The sequence below is a fragment of the Cataglyphis hispanica genome, chromosome 6, assembly GCF_021464435.1.
Source record: "Cataglyphis hispanica isolate Lineage 1 chromosome 6, ULB_Chis1_1.0, whole genome shotgun sequence".
NCBI lineage: Eukaryota > Metazoa > Arthropoda > Insecta > Hymenoptera > Formicidae > Cataglyphis > Cataglyphis hispanica.
The window spans coordinates 1,126,197-1,142,805 of NC_065959.1; the positions used below are offsets into that span (position 1 = coordinate 1,126,197).

Here is a 16,609-nt window from a genome sequence, read left to right on the forward strand (position 1 = left end):
CTCGTCGATACGATCTTCACGTGAATTTTCAACTATCACACTTCGCCAAATTCAATTGATACGTATTCAAATGGCTCGTTTAAAACCGCTTGCACCTTGAAACGTGGTAAATCCGAATATTGTGTTGACTAACATGTGTGAATTTATTACGCGAAAATATTACCTTAATCGATGCGCGATTTTCATCTTTGTAGAAAAAAAATAATAATATCACAGAGAGAACTATGTAATCTTTATTCTGTTGAATTTTTAACACTATTATTTTTTGACATTTTTAAAAATATCACTTAATTCCGCATGAATATCTTTAATTAATCCGACATAGTCTCTATTTCTACTGTAGAGATTCTACTGTATTTTCAAAGGACGATACACGCATTTTCTTCACAAGAAATTTTATTCTTGCGTGAGACCCTCGTGTTTTATTAACGCCGGCGCAACGTCCGTTTCTTTTCACTCCCTTTTCGTCTTAATCTGCCTGACATTAGCGGCGCGCGGGCGCACAGATAATGCGCTTTGCGGGGCGCGTTTAATGGACCTAGTCCACGTGACCTCACGTGTGTAGATCGCCCCTTATCGATGACCGTCATCGGTCGCAATTGCATGCCTTCCACCTCCGCCGACATCGCGAACAATTGTTTCAATCCGGATACGAGCGGTGCGTGCGCGCGCGCGCGCGCTTGTTTCAGGAACAAAAAATCCACCGGAAATTTCAACGCGCTGCGCTTCGTGCGCAGATTTTAACGTTCAATTACTGTCCTAAGGTCGACATTCACATCGCGTTGCGTTTCACAAAGTGTTCCACAAAAACTTACAGTACACAGTTTTACTAATTTAATCGCAGTTTTACGTGTAGGATCGTCTCCCTCTGATACCTTCATTATAAATGAAGGTAATAAAAAATAGAGTTGATTATCAACTCACGTTAACGTGGATTATTATTATACCGTGCGCTTTATTCGCGATACGTCTGCATAAATCACGGACAGGAAAGTCCGGGCGAGGCGAGCGGGCGTAATGCAACTAATGTCCTTATAATGACGCGAATTATTCGCGTGCTACGATTCACCGCAGTTTTTTGCAAAACAATTTCTCGCTCGACTTTTTTTTTCATCTGTCCGTCCGTCCGTCCGTTTGTCCGCCCTCTGCTCTGTCTCCTTGATTCATAACGTAATAACGCAACAAATAACGCGATTTAATAACTTGTACTGCCGCCGAAATAGTCGGCATTAATAACGAGTAATCGCGAAATGATGATGTGTCCGGCCTCGAAACGCATCGCTAAATTATTATTTACGATCCGAGAATTATCTTAATTCGATGGTTTGCATTTGTGTTTCAAATCGTACGAAATAAATAAACGCTGTTATTGTTAGATGTATAGGGTATAGCATTTGCTGAAATAAATACAATAATTCTCTCTTCTTTGTTAAACCTGTTAAATCTTTAACGAGATATTGTTTATAACTTATTTATTCAAATTAAAAAATTCCAAAGATTAGTAAATTTTCAAATTAAATGTATATTCATATAAATATCTATAGAATACATATATATGTGTATAACATACATATAATAATCTCTTTATATAAAAATACTTTATTTTATTATATATTCCATTTATAATTGAATAATCACATGTTTTTTCGCTTTGTCGACATTTATACTTTGAGATTTATGAACGCGCGCAAATTTCTTCAGAAGCAAGCGTGCGCGGACGCATTTTGCGGCAGCAATTTCGCGAGAGAGTGGCACAAAAGGGGGAATTTGCAACGGACATGTCGACAAAGGGCCCGCGTTCGAGACGGCGGTCACGGTGATCAATATCGGCGATAATAAAAGATCGCTAAATCAAATAGCGGTGGCCCGCTGCGCGGGCCGGCTGCGTGCACGCAGCACGTTTCCACGACGACAACGAAGACGAGAACGAAGACAACGACGACAGTTACTTTGTTACTCTCTACGGCGCGAAAACGCTGTAAATTTCATCCCATAAAATCAACGGTTTTAGTGGCTACAAATTTGACCAGCAACCGTGCGCTGGCGGAGTCTTCGAAACTTAATCCTTCCACGCAGTTCTCCTTCGGAAAGGATACACCCTGTTACGCCGTTGCTACTTTAATGAGCCACGAATTTTTAAAATATATACACGCGCCTCCGCACGTACAGTCTTCGTAATCTTCATTGCATTCATAACGTCTCGTATATGCATAACTCCGTCTTCCTGTTTCTCTGTGTCCGCACGCGCACAAAGCGGAGAGTGACGAAAGGATTTGCAGAGAGATACGCGATTCTGCGATAAGGATTTGATCTCGTTTCTGTCGACAGGCAAAATATTGTGTCAAATTTATTGTATTAAGGACAGTGCGGAATTATCTGTAGCTGCTTAGAAGCACCGGAATATATATAACATATATAGAGGGTGGGTCCAAATGTTCCCGCCACACTTTGAGATTTTATAGGAAATTTAAAATTATGAATAAAAAGTTTCGTATAAACATGAGTCGAAAAATGCTTTCTTAAAATGTTAACGCCCAAAAACAAAAATTATCTTTTACTTGATATTTGACAATAGAAATTGAATAGTATTTAAAAGCAATCATGATTATTGTCACATTAATTTTTTAAAGAAAATAAATCAGGTGTTATATAAAGCTGGAGATTCAGAAAAATTGACCGTTCACATTTGAGGTATTTCGTGAGAGCGAATTAATTTAGCACGATGATGGATATTTAATCGGAGATTATTAAGTTAATCGTAATGGAGAATGCGTTGCGTCAAGCGAGCTAGACATGTTTGTTTGACATTAGGCGAGGGTCAAAAAGATCGTAGAGAAATCCAACCTTCCCACCTCGCGTCTATCCGAGGCACGATAACGCGATTCTATCGTGATTACTCTTTCAGGACCACCCGCCGTGGAATCGAAGGAGAATTAAACGATCGGATACTGGAGGTAGAAAATCATACGCGCTTCTCGCCCGAAGTCGCGGCTTTCGCGTTTACGCGAGTTTAATTTAATACGTTCGGCAATTATGCGCGGCGAGAGTCGCGGTGAAAGCTAAATTCACACGCGGATAAGGAGAAATAGCTTTTTATTGCGCGATATCGAAATTTTTCAGTATCTATCAAATTTTTCCACGGCATTTGAGTACATCATCGAACGAGATCTTTTTCGGAAATTGTCGCGAAACGAGATCGCGGGGCGATTACTCTCACCCCCCGGCAGATATACGAGAAATCAATTTCGTGGACGCTCTGGTATATATTTTGAACCGTTATTTACAATAGAAAGCAATTCCATCGGCCGGCCAGAGGGCACACGGGCAATGGAGGCAGCCAGAACTAACAAGGTAACCCAACCCCAGGGACCCGGGGCCGGAATCGCCGTTGCGGCAGACCGGGAGGAAGAAGTCCGTGGTTGGGGGAGGGAGAGAGTTAGGAGAGGAGGTCGAGGAGAGCGGGATCCCAGGAACCCGTAGGGAAGAACCGAAATGGCCAATACATAACTCGCATCCATTTCAATATCATTAGCGCCTCGCTTCTTCGTGGGCGCATCGATTGCCTTTCGTGAGCCGTAATCGCCCGTCGCTGCCAACGATACTCGACCAGCTCCATCGAAAAAATAACAACGCCTAATGGCGATAATAATTCAAACGGCGCCCGTCGAGAGGGAAACAGATTGGTCGATATTGCTCCTATCGCTCGGCGGGGCGTGCGACGAAAATTTCGGTAAAATATCGGAAAAACTTGTCACGCCGATATTATCGAGAGACTCGAAGTTATTATATCGTCTCCCGCTGATAATATACTTGCGTATCCAATTTCAGTAGCACATATATATATATATATATATATATATATATATATATATATATATATCCGAGAAAATATTTGAGGTACTGATATTAATTCTTCATTTATGAATCTCGTACGTCTTGAAAATTTTATTTACGCACTTGCAAAATTTACTACGACCGATAACTCGATGAATAAATATGGTGAGAGGATAAAATCTTGTTCGCGCAGTTTTCTGAGATTTTGTGAGAATTTAAATGAATGAGCCTGATGTTATTATCTTAATTAGACAAAACGAGGTATTCGGGAACCTCCCGGGACGGGCGGGTGCCAGGTCGCGTCTCTCCTTCTTTTCTCCGTGTGATTAAAGACGGTATGGGATTGCGAAAGGTGGGCCCCAGTGTTGGCAGACGAGCTGGCTAATGTGTCGACCGAAATATTTATGATGATTGTTTATGGTCCGTACGTATATTAGCACGTTCATCCCGCTGCCAGGTTGCCGCCTCACCGTTCTCTCGGGTCTCGAAAGAAACCTTCTCCTTCTCTTTTCCGTTGTCTTGTTTCTCTCTCTCTCTCTCTCTCTCTCTCGCGAACAGGTTTCTTAAATACTACTGTTGCGATCCGAGTCGGACCCCGAGCCCGACCTTAATTCTACGATCCCTCGAAATTAATCGCGCGCCTTTCGAGAACGCCTCGCTCACGATAATGCCGGCGGCTCTTAATTATTTTCGCCTCATTAATAAATCGAGATCAACCGTTTGGAATAATCGTAACGGCGCTTTTCGGGGATTAAAACCGGGGTATAAATTGACGCGAGGGCCGCGTGATTACGCGAGAAAGTCCAATCTATCGCGCCAAGTGCATCATCACGTTTCTCGTATTAATTTGCAATGTAATGCGCAGCTATAAATTGCGTGCGCGTACAGAACCTGTTTCCCGTTCACGAACAAAAGGACGAGAATTTTCGTGGCGATAAAGTTGTACCGGAATGTGTTGCGTCGGGATATTGAAATAAGTATTATTAACATACAAAGTCGCTAAATTGTGATATATTGAAAATTAAAAAATTACCGCGGGATATCGATAGATAAGATTTCGAGCGTTCTCTTTCATTACTTGTAGCGCAAAGAATTATAATAATTTCATCATTTTATGGTGACTCGTTTATCCAGCTGGCCGAACGTCTGTTTTTACGTCTACTTTATGTTCATTATATCGAGTCGGTAATTTAAGCGAGGAGAACTCGATATGTGTCGCGGCAGCCATCAAATTTCCGGACTCTGTGGAAATTGCACTGCGACTCGCAACTGCAGATCGCCGGTGTCGATATGCCGGGGTCATCGCATCGTAAATTCGACGACACGCGACGAGACGGCCGTACAAAAATTCGCTCGGCGAAAGAAAAAGGAAAGCGAGGAGAGGAAAGCGATTCGGGGCGAGAAGGTAGAGTGAACCAACCACCTGGTTACACCGCAGGCCGCGTTCAGAAAGGAAACTCGTAAACCGACCACCTTGCCAGATAAGCTTGACTCACGCCAGACGCGCCAGGACCGCGTTTAAGCGCGTGAACGAGACGAGACGTATCCTCGATTTGAATAACGATCGCGAATCGAGTACCGTGGCCTTTTTATGACGAGATGTCAGAGTGGTGGCGATATGAAAAAAATTACGGCGTGGCAATTTTTTTATTGCCTATCTGATATAATGTATATAGATATTTATAATTAAAGAATTTTTTACGCCCGATTGCGAGGGGATCGTTGATGATTTCATTTTTGATCTCCTAATTAGCTTCTTGACATACATAAACGATTGCTCGTGAGATTTTTAATGATTGCGACGTGATTTGTCTTATAAATATTTTAATTAAAGAAGATTTTATAGCCAAAAGAAATTTGATAAAAAGATAATTTTTTAAAACATATTTTTTTAAATCACCAATACTAAAATTTAGTATTGGTGATTTAAAAGCTTAGTTATTTAATAACAATTATTAAATCAATTATTGCTCTAATAATCATCAATTATGTTAAAATTATGTTAAGAAGTTTACTCCACGAACATTCTCAGCTAGAATTTTTTTTTTCCCATTATGTCAACATAAAGATTATTGTAAAACCGACAGTATAATACTTTTCTTTATTATGCGTGAAAAGAATATCGAGTGATTTGAGGTATTTTCTCGATCATCGCTGTCATGCTTCACACCTCGATGGAGGATCGAGGATGATCCTTCGTGGAAGGTTTTTGGCGCGAGTATCCCAAGGGACTATGATGAAAAAGAGTCCCGCATTGTTCCCGATGCGGCACCAATTTTAATGAGAGACCCTTCGTCTTGTTACAACAGGTTTATTCTGTCCTCCTTGTACCAAATGGATGATTGATGGAGAAGAATTAGATCTCAGTCCAAGAAAAGATAAAGCGGTCTCTCTCTCTCTCTCATGGAGACAATCATAATACTCTCCTAAGTATAATATTCACAGTTTACAAGTAATCGATTGTTGAAACGATTGCAAACTGCGAATATATTTAACATCCTTTTATCCATTCTTTATAAATCCGAGGAAAGGTTGACTTTGAATTCATCTATAACTCGAAGAGGATTTCCCGAATCTTTTTCCTAAATACATAAAAGTTTGCCCGTGTAAATGAAATTTCAAGATTTTAATCTAATCTTCGACATCCCGATCATCGAATCAACGGACTTTTCGAAAGATACGCGAGGGAGATAATTATCATTCCCGAAGAAAGAGAAAGAGAGAGAGAGAGAGAGAGAGAGAGCCCCAACTCGATAATATCGCGATGACCGTTTCGCTTCATCGATAATAGAAGACATCCGAAGAAGCCATCCATAACTTCTTCCTTTCATTCGCATAGCATTCCTTCACGAAACTGATCGTCCTACAGAAACAGATCTCGATGACATCCACAGAGAAGAAAGGCAAGCAAATCGCGCGAGCACCTTTGACGTATGTGCCTGGCGCATCGTGCGCACGGGCGCCTCGGCTGCTCCGGCATTGTCGAAGGCGTGTAAATAAGCGCGAAAATAAGCGCCTAACGAGGCAAAGATTGACTCCGACAATGGACCGGCGGCCAGGACTATCTCGGCAGCACTAGTACAATCATCCTCTCCTCTCGCTCGTCATAAAGAAGGCACTCAAGAGTCGACAATAGGCGGCTTGAAATCCACACTCGGGCGACAAAGGCTCGTCGCGAGGACACTTCTCTCTTCCTCCCGTCCCTCCTTTCTCATCGCCCTTTCGTCCGCTAAATCGACGGAACAATGAGATCGACCGCGTGGAAATTCGCAGGTTGACCTCTTCTCGAAAAACACCGACCGTCCTTCGTCTCCTCTTTTCCCCTCACCCGGACTTTTTTGGCGGCGATGACGGAAGCGAGGGACATCGAGATATCACCTGCCGGTATTGGGCCGCCCGGTGGATGAATGCAAACAAATTTTCTATGGGCTTCTCATGAGCATCTAATATCCGTCCGGCGTGCATAACGACGATTGAGACGTCACATCAGAGCAATTCATTTGGAAGAATCGTTCTGCCTAGATCAGGCAAGCGGGACAATCGAAATGAAGAAAGTACAATTTGTAATGGTATTGATAGCGCTTTTAAAATATACGACAAAAAATAGAGCGAGTTCTCATTACAATTGTACTTTCTGTATGTTCGTCTTTATTGTGAAGAATTTAAAATTTTTATTTTACCAAAAAGTGTTGTACATATACTAGGGTAGACATTTGATGCATATTTCTTACGATACTTTCTGTTGTGCTATAATAATTAATAAATTCAAAACATCTAGTTTCTTATGTAACACACTTCGCTTTTAAGATAGTACACGGAAAAATCTCAGATTTCGTGCCAACACATATAACAATTTAACCGGGTCAATCGTCGCGCTTTCCAGCGTTAAGGAAGTTATTCCGCTTGTACGCGCGCGCGCGCGCTGGTTGGGAGATTTTGGCACGCCGTTGGGATGCGTTCGCTCGTAAAAATCACGTTTGGATTAGCACGAAGAGCTACGGGGACAAATGGCTCGGCCGAGATACACAGGCGAGATGAGGAATGACCGTCGCTGCAACGCGATGCAAACTTCGCATTGTGTTCGTCGCGAGCGCCGAATGAAAGTATCGTGTGGAAACGCGATGGAACGGTGTGCCACGTCATAAAGCCCATAGAAAGATTCTCAATCGTCGAAAACGATCTCCAAACGCGTCGCACCGATGTCGGTTACCACGCGCTACCACGCCCGGCGTACTTTATTGGGCAGAAAATTCCGCGATAAAAGACATCTCGTCGGGTGCTTTTGTGTTCTCCTTCGAGGGAGAAACGCCTTCTTGTCCTTCCGAAAGCGACTGCGACGAGTTTACCATTCTCCCCAAAAAAGAGAAATGAATATGCAAGATACTTATTCAACTGCTCCCATATACGTGCTACGAATATAAAAATTTTTTAAAAGAGATGCGTATACATTTCCAGCTTGTTTTTTTTCTCTTTTTATATTATTTTTTATTTCGTTGTATATTTCTATTGTATATTTAATGATATTATATATATATCTTTTTCTTTGCTAAATTTATAAATATATTTCTTATATACAATAACTTTTTTTGTGCATCTTTTCTATTTTTTTTTTTTTTTTACTCTTAATTTTAGTTATGATTATTTTCCTCTATCTTTGCATCTTTATTTAAAAATACTTTATATTATTTTTTTACTATATAATATTACAATAGTTAAATAAAATAACTGGATTTCATGTGAAGTACTTTCATAAATCCTATGATGAGAAAAATACTACTACTTATATCATTATTTTTAACGACCGTTCGACTCGCGAATGTTTCGAATCGACAACGCAATTAGCCACGAAGCTAATATACACGGTGCAGAAATATTCTCGCGATTGCCCAAGCGGGGTGGTGTGCTCTTGCGCCGCATGAAAAATCCTAATAGTCCGCATTACTAATAACTGCTACACTGGAAGGGCGTGTCGAGTGGGGGCTCTAAAAGTCCCGGACAGGTAATAACTCTATCCTCCTGACTCGCTCGCTCACACACACTCGTTATACACGCGTGTTCTTCTATATGGGGAAACTAACCGTGCCGACGTAACAGCGTGCAATTAAGTTAAACAATTGCCTAGACCGCCATAAACAATCCTCGACGTACGTACAAATCATCGGTCTCAACCCGAGGTCTCAACATTCGCGTCCGTGAAAAACAAAACCATCTTCCCTTCCCTCTCGAGATCAGTTCCACCCCATTCCTTCCTCTTTCAAACTCTTTCCTTTTCTTATCCTCCTTCCGCTCCTTTCTCCTCTTTGCTTTATCATCATTTTCTTTTTCGTTGACGGCAGATCGGTCTTCATCGCGCGGCCCAAGTTGTGGCGAAATTTCAGCGTCGTTTTTGGGCCAGATAAACCGCTGATAATGATATCTTACGTCACAGCGGTAATGGCGCCTTTCGCAATCCACGTTGAGTTTATAAATTATCGAATTAATGGCGCCGCGTTGAGTAACGGCGGCTGACCCGCGCTTTATCGTCGCCGAAGGATTCGTTGAAAAGTATACACATTTCGACGCGAGTACATCTCGGGTTCCCGATCATTTTTTGAATCGATATACGGCGGTTTAAAACCGACTTGATCTGATGATACCGAGAGATAGATACGCTGCGAGATACGTCAGAAATTGCCGGATGGCGTGTATGAAACGGTATGTCCAGGCACCAGGGAAATTCACCGGCTGCCTTTACATGAACGATATGATAAATGTTGCTTTGCGATTTTTCAAAGATTTTTTGGATACATCTGCAATTGGTGCACACGAATGCTGTGAAATATCTGCTGCAGCTGGTCGTTTGGAAAAATTTCCACGCGTATATAAAAAGAATTGGAACGTAAACAATTTTTATTTTGATATTCTAATGATGGACGGTATTATGCGTAATAATAATTATTTCTATCTCTCTTGAAGAATTATATAAAATGTATCTCAAAGTTCCTTTTACAAATCGCGCTGCTGTTATCACAGGAAAAGTACTGACTGTGTCGACACGAACATCGATCACGCGAGCGGACGAGCGTGCGCCATAAGAGGCACGAACAAAAGAAAGAATAATTACTGTCGATCATTACGAGCGTAATTAGCATCATCACTGCCAGCGATCACTAACGCAGATATATGCGTTGCATTACAAGCAGCAGATAAAATTATTTCTTTGTAATCTATAATTATATAATTACACATTAGTGTACTATAAGAATAGATTATATACACACATTCACGTTTCATTACGATGTTTTACATCAAGAGCTTGCAGAGAGGAATGGAAATAGTTCTTTTAAAAAATCTTTGGCGCGCATTTTTTAGATTCTTACGAAGAGAACCTCTCGTCAGTCTCTTATCGTATCGCTCGTGATGAATCTCCAACATTTCGCGCGCATCCGCAATTACCTAAGATTATTTATGTTTAATGCTAGCAACTCAACGCGACAATAAATAAGGATAATGGCACGGGTCATTAAGCCGATGTACTTCAGTGATATTTTCTCACTCGTCGAACTCGCCGTGTTCGCGCCCACGAATGCGCCGCTTTATCGCCGCTCGCCCCATCCGTCAAACGTCGCGCACGTGTGTCTACAGTGATTCCGCGACCGTCATTTGCATCATAATGACGCTCATGATGCCATCGAAAGGAAATATCATTCTTTATTTCAGATATTTAGAATCTGAATACATCAAGTCTATAATTTATAAGTCAGATTTAAGAGAGAAATTGTTTATTAAATTTTTATTCAATTATATGTATTTTGTATATTTATTTTATATTAAATATGTATATACATTTACTTTTACGATCCTATTAAATATTAAATATAAAAGTACAGTAATGTAAAGAATCTTACAAATTGTGGACTTTAGTCAATTTAGAGAACTGTGGGGAAAGATGCTTCATTTTTCAATAGGATTTTTTTTGGCCAGATAAATACTCCCCTTTACTTGCCCCTTTCAAAACCCGATCTCTGCTGCGATCGTTGTTGCCAATTTTTATGTTTGGCTCTCACGTAGATCTTCGTGCCGGATCGGTAAAGAAAGGATCGATACGAATAAGTTTCAATTTGCAATCGAAATGAGCTTCAATTATGACTTATTACCAGTATACCAGCGCGAAACATAATTATTATTCGCGCTACATCGTCACCTCGCGACGGGTCGATTCGCTTCTGGGAATTCAATTTAGCATTTCTTTTCGCATAAATTCCTCTGACCGGCCCGAAAATGCAGCCGACGGATGGAACCGCGTGGTTGCACCGGCGAGCGGTTTACCCGCATCTTCTCTGATGAGAGAGACAGGGAGTGTCATTAGGCCCAAGTTATTTTCCTTTCAGAAACCGCGTATTATCCCATTTGTTCGGGAAAGCATTCGTATTCCCAGTGGTAACACACTATATAACCTTTGTTCCTTTTGAAAAGTTGCGAATATAATCGGCCGCGCGCACGTTACGCTCGCCGACCCCATTTTTCGGGGTTTTGCAATAACGCTTTCTTTGCGCGAGTGAAGCGAGATTGAGGATGAAAAGGATATACCGACCGCACTGTCTTCTTTCGTCATAACCGCGTATTATCTTGTTAATGCGTCAAATATTTTTTTCAAACACGCGCGGAAACGCGAGTCGATTCTCGATGCGTGCGACAAGTGGCAAAAGCGACAAGATTCCTTGATAGTTTATATCATGTTATTTTTTATATATTTTTTATATATTATATATTTTATTTTTTATATCATGTTGTTATTTTTTATTTAATCTTTTTTTGATATACTATTTGCCTTTTCTTAGCTTTGTTTATTTGACAATCTTAGAAAATTGACAATTACTTTTTATTAATAAAAATTTTAATATAAAATAAAAACATTTATATATTTAGATTTTTTTTCATTATCATCTTTTCTATTTTATTCTTTTTGAATCGGTGATAATTATTTATAATTTGCATTAAAAAGAAATTAAAGAGTTCTCGAGAGCTTCCGTCAGCGTACATTTCGACATATTTGATCAATGATGTGTTTGAAGCGAAATAAAGAAAATAATAAATCATTCGATAACGTCTGCCAAAAATAGCCATCTCTTGTTTGCTCGTTAGTATCCTATTTTGCGAGTACACTAGCACCGTGTTTGGTTACTTTATAATATTCGACACCTGCTCCCACATTTTTTAACGCGCAACACCTTGCGCCCGCGTAAATCTTATCGAAAATCGACAAGTCTCGACGGAATCGCGATGTCGTTATCGCAATCGTTATAAACAATTGATAATTATTGACCATGAGAATTTACCACCTCTTTCGTAAACATAAACAAACAAGATTGTTCGAAGGTTTGCGATCGAGATACAGTTAATAAAAATTGTACAGAAAAAAACTGCTAGTTGACGAAAGAAATTTTTACATTGATATTCTTAAAAAATACATGTGAAAAGTATGTTATACGTAGATGTGTGTTGCAATGTTTAAGAGACAACGTTTATCACAATTATTTCTCATGATTGAAGTACAAAATTTTTAATTCATGAGAGAGGAGAAACATTTAACTTCCGTATAAATGTGAAAAAAAAAATGTGAGCAAGATAAAGGAAAGAATTCCAATTTCCTTTTATCTCGTTTACGCAACGAATGTGTCATTTTTCGGCTTTCAGATAATTGAAGGTACGATGCATTTCCACGGCTATCATTGCATGAAACGATCCAGCGAAGTGCGTGCGGCGCGTCGAATTAATAACGCATCGTACTCGTGCACGTCAGGCCACTGTCAGGCTCTTCGGGGAAGTTCGGTGAGTCGATGAGAGAGAGAGAGAGAGAGAGAGAGAGAGGAACACGTTAAAACCGACTGTTTACACGGGCCGGTACGAGGGAACGAAAACGTGACACGGAGGGATACGCGCCGAATGAAGGATCAACCAATCGCGTAGCCACGGTGAATGGAGTCTGTCGAAGCACCGGGGGTGGACCCCTTTCGGTGAGCGTGGAAGGACGGCATCTCTCTCGCACCGTGATGGCGAGCGCGAGTGAAAGAGAGAGCAAGACGCACAAATGAGTACGATGAGTTACGGCGCGGTGTAAATCTCGGGCTAATGGTTGCCTAAACGCGAAACCTGCTGGCTCGCTCGCTCGCTCGCTCGCTCGCATCGGACCTCTCCCTCTTTCCCCTTTCCTTCCCCTCCGCCCCTGCGGCGCGACCGAGAAATTTAATAATCCAACTAATGGGGCCCGCGCGCGGTGGCTTATTATAGTTATACGCGGCTCCGGTCCCGGCGAGGATCGACCCCAACGAGAGGTGAAGGGGTCATCGATGGGATTTTATCTAACTCATTTCGATACTCGCTGAATAGTGGCGATTGGATCGAGAAGCAGAATTTACTTTCCATCCCTATGTTGAGGTAGAGATAATATTTCATGATTCTGCGTATTTTTATGAACATTTGGAATTCATCAAAATTAATCGCCAATTATGATTAAGACACTATACTATACATAAACACTCTCTCTTTACGAAATTTATATCTTGTAATAATTTATATAAGATATAATTATTTATATTTTATAGGAGAAATTATACTTTACGAAATACTCTGAACAATTGATTATTATTAATTATCATTCATAACGTTGAAATAAAGACGAAGTGTTTAATAAGTAATCCATTTGTCGCATTAATTTGCATACGCGAGTTAAAGAGTGAAACCGATCGCACCTCTGCGCTCAGATAAACGAGCGAGGAAAAAAAAAATACGAAACAGAATTTGCTATGATATTGCATTAAAATGATTTCTTGGAGAAGCAAACGCCTCCGCAGGTCGGAGACGCAGACGCTCTCTCGGTCCGGGAGAATTTTTAAACGATCTTCGTCGGCGAACGAGAGGGATCTTAGACGGAGTAGACGGGAAAAGGGCCTCGTGGGTCCCGACGAGCGGGCAGTAAATCAGGCCGGCGAACGTTTACGGGGGTTTTTGGGGAATGTTGAACAAACAATTGACGGCTAATAAAGCGACGTGCACACCGCGGGATGCCACGTGGGAAGGGATCGGATTAAGTCGCGCGAGACACCATAGATCCGTATCGTTTTCCACGGATTCGTATATATTCGTTCGGCGCGCGTACCAATAAGAATCGCTTTTTACGCCCTTATAGCCACTTTTAAACGCTCCACGGATCGTGCGGACCGCTGCGCGAAATTTAATACCCGGCAAACATAAAGTATCGACGATCGAAATCTTCGTACGCCACTTAATCGGTAACACACTGCGACGTCGCAAATTACGTTCTTTACGCCGGCAAAGATGCCTCGGATCGACGCTAACATTCGAAAATGCGAATTTCGAAATCATTTCGACGACGGCGACACAACGAGGCTTTGACATAAAAATAATATACAGAATAGTATAATGACACAAACGCCTTTTATTTTTCGAACGCAAAATTCGTTTATAACAAAATTAGCATTTACTTGTCTTTGTAATAAAACAATATAATTATTTAATAAAATTGCTAATAAAATTGGTTTTACGAATACTTTATTTATTAAAACTAATTTTATTTAAAATAATAACTTTTTATTTTAATTTATAATTATTTTAAATAAAATGATAAATAATTTTTATTTTAAGAATTTTTTTTACTCACGGTTGTTCTGCCATTGTCTTCCCGGAACTACTTTTCCTTTTTTTTTTTGAGCCTTTGTTGTTTGCCTGTGATACTTGTGACATAGCACTCATTCATAAAAATACGGTTAATTACCGGTGGACGCGCATTAATCAACAGGATATGACAATTGCGTGGCATTTTGCACGGCACTCCCGACTTTAATCACATTTGATGCGATGCATATTTTATTACGTTGCAATGAGAAAGAAAGAGAATTCGCACCATAGCGATATTTATCTGTTACTAATAAATAATCCGAATAAAAGATAATTAATTATACGAATCATTATTGCGAGAATTAATTATTTGTGCAGGTTTGTAAAATCTATTTCTTTAACATTGCATATTGCACCTCACACACACGTTGCACTTACATATATTCAATTAGATTTTCTCGCTGGTTAAAATGTAAATTGCTTGTCATATTCAAATTGAAAGTGAAAAATAATACACGAAATTGTCTTATCGAATGAGTGAAATATAATAGATAGACATAATAAATTGTTAAATAATAATAAGTTTGTGGAATTTGCGTATTTGAAATATATTATTACATACTGTAAATATCTAATGATGTATTTTGATTATTTATTTTTTGATTAACTTGGTTCACATCGTTTCTTCTCTAGAGAGAAAATATCTTTTTCCTAAATTTTGTAATTTTATTTATTAAATATCTATAAAAGACAAGTGATAAACTTAATTACACAAAATGTTGAAATATGAATTATTTTAATGTTTTAAATTGAATATATTTTTATTTTGCAGGTCACACAATATATTCAACAATTCCGCTGCTGCGAATCGGTGAGTTAAATTATTTTTTTCTTTGATCTTGAGGTAATAAATTATAAATAAATAAAGGCAAAATAGAAAATTTTTTCTGCGAGTCACTGTGTGAAATAGTTTCGTCTAATTCAAAATTTTTACTTTTGCTCGCGTATATACAATAGAAAATTCCGAGAATTCTTAAATATATATGTTATTCTTTATAATTATATAACTCTACATTTGCATAAAAAATAAAACATAAACTTTTAATATTTAATTTATTTGATTTTACAATAATAATTATATAATTTATTAAATATGTATATATTGATCAGAAATGTTTAACTGCATATACACATGTCCAAGCGAAAATATCAAAATGAATTGAGTCTTTGTGGATTATAATTAATTAAAATAATTACTAAACAATTTTTTCAAGATGTTATAAGATATTTAAAGATTTAAAAAACGCAATTAAATTTATTGTTTTCTAACATATAACTATAAATTTGTATAAATTATAACATTTTGATGATCTTTAAATTTTTGCCTATTACCTCAAGATTTATATTTAGATAATTTTGTTGTTTTAATTGTGTATATAATCATCTCTAAAGATTAGGGAATTTTCAATTTTTACTCTAAAAACGCTTTTTAAGGATGTTGAGAATAAAGATAAATATAGTTTTGAAGATAAAGATTCTGTGGAAAGGAAAGAATTTTTTTAATATTGATGTAAAAAAAAGAAATATGAATCTGAAATGATTCTTTCTCTCGGAGCTTCTGTACCCTTGCTCTTTCGAGGGAAATGAATAGGTCGAACCAGTTTTTCGGCACCATGAAGTATTTTGCAAGTCGCTAGGTGTCGGTATGAAATTAACGGCTTGATAAAACGTCCTGCTTATGAAATGTAAAATAAGATTGCCATAATTTATAATTTAATAACAGACTTAAAGAGGCTTATTAAGAAGCGCGACAGTTTTCAACATAGTATCATATTTATTACAACCAGTTTTGCGCGGACTCTTTCTTGCAAGAAAGAATCAACCACATCTTACAAAAAAAACAAAAAAAAACCAGGAACAAAAGTACCATTTACTTTGAAATATAATCGATAATATTTTCGACGCGTTCATATAACATTCATAATAAGAGAAACGCATAATATATACTTTTATTACATTTTACAATATCGCTGTCTTTTGCGTATATAGAGATAATTCGTAAAATATGCAAATAATTATTTACAAGTATCTACATAAATTGCTTCATTATTTAATTAATTAAATGCTTTATTAATTAAATGATATAATAAATTTTTAA

The 16,609-nt window shown here is 38.8% G+C and overlaps 1 long non-coding RNA gene across 2 annotated transcripts in view; it reads left to right on the forward strand.

Annotated features, from left to right (window-relative positions):
• The window catches only part of LOC126850556 (uncharacterized), a 149,720-nt gene that overhangs the window by 27,640 nt on the left and 105,471 nt on the right, over positions 1 to 16,609 (forward strand). The window contains exons 1-2 of one of the 2 annotated variants that reach the window (XR_007687557.1): positions 12,509 to 12,645; positions 15,284 to 15,322. This is a non-coding gene — a long non-coding RNA (uncharacterized LOC126850556). Of the gene's footprint in view, positions 1 to 12,508; positions 12,646 to 15,283; positions 15,323 to 16,609 lie in introns of those variants that run through there. The other variant, XR_007687556.1, reaches the window with a different exon arrangement.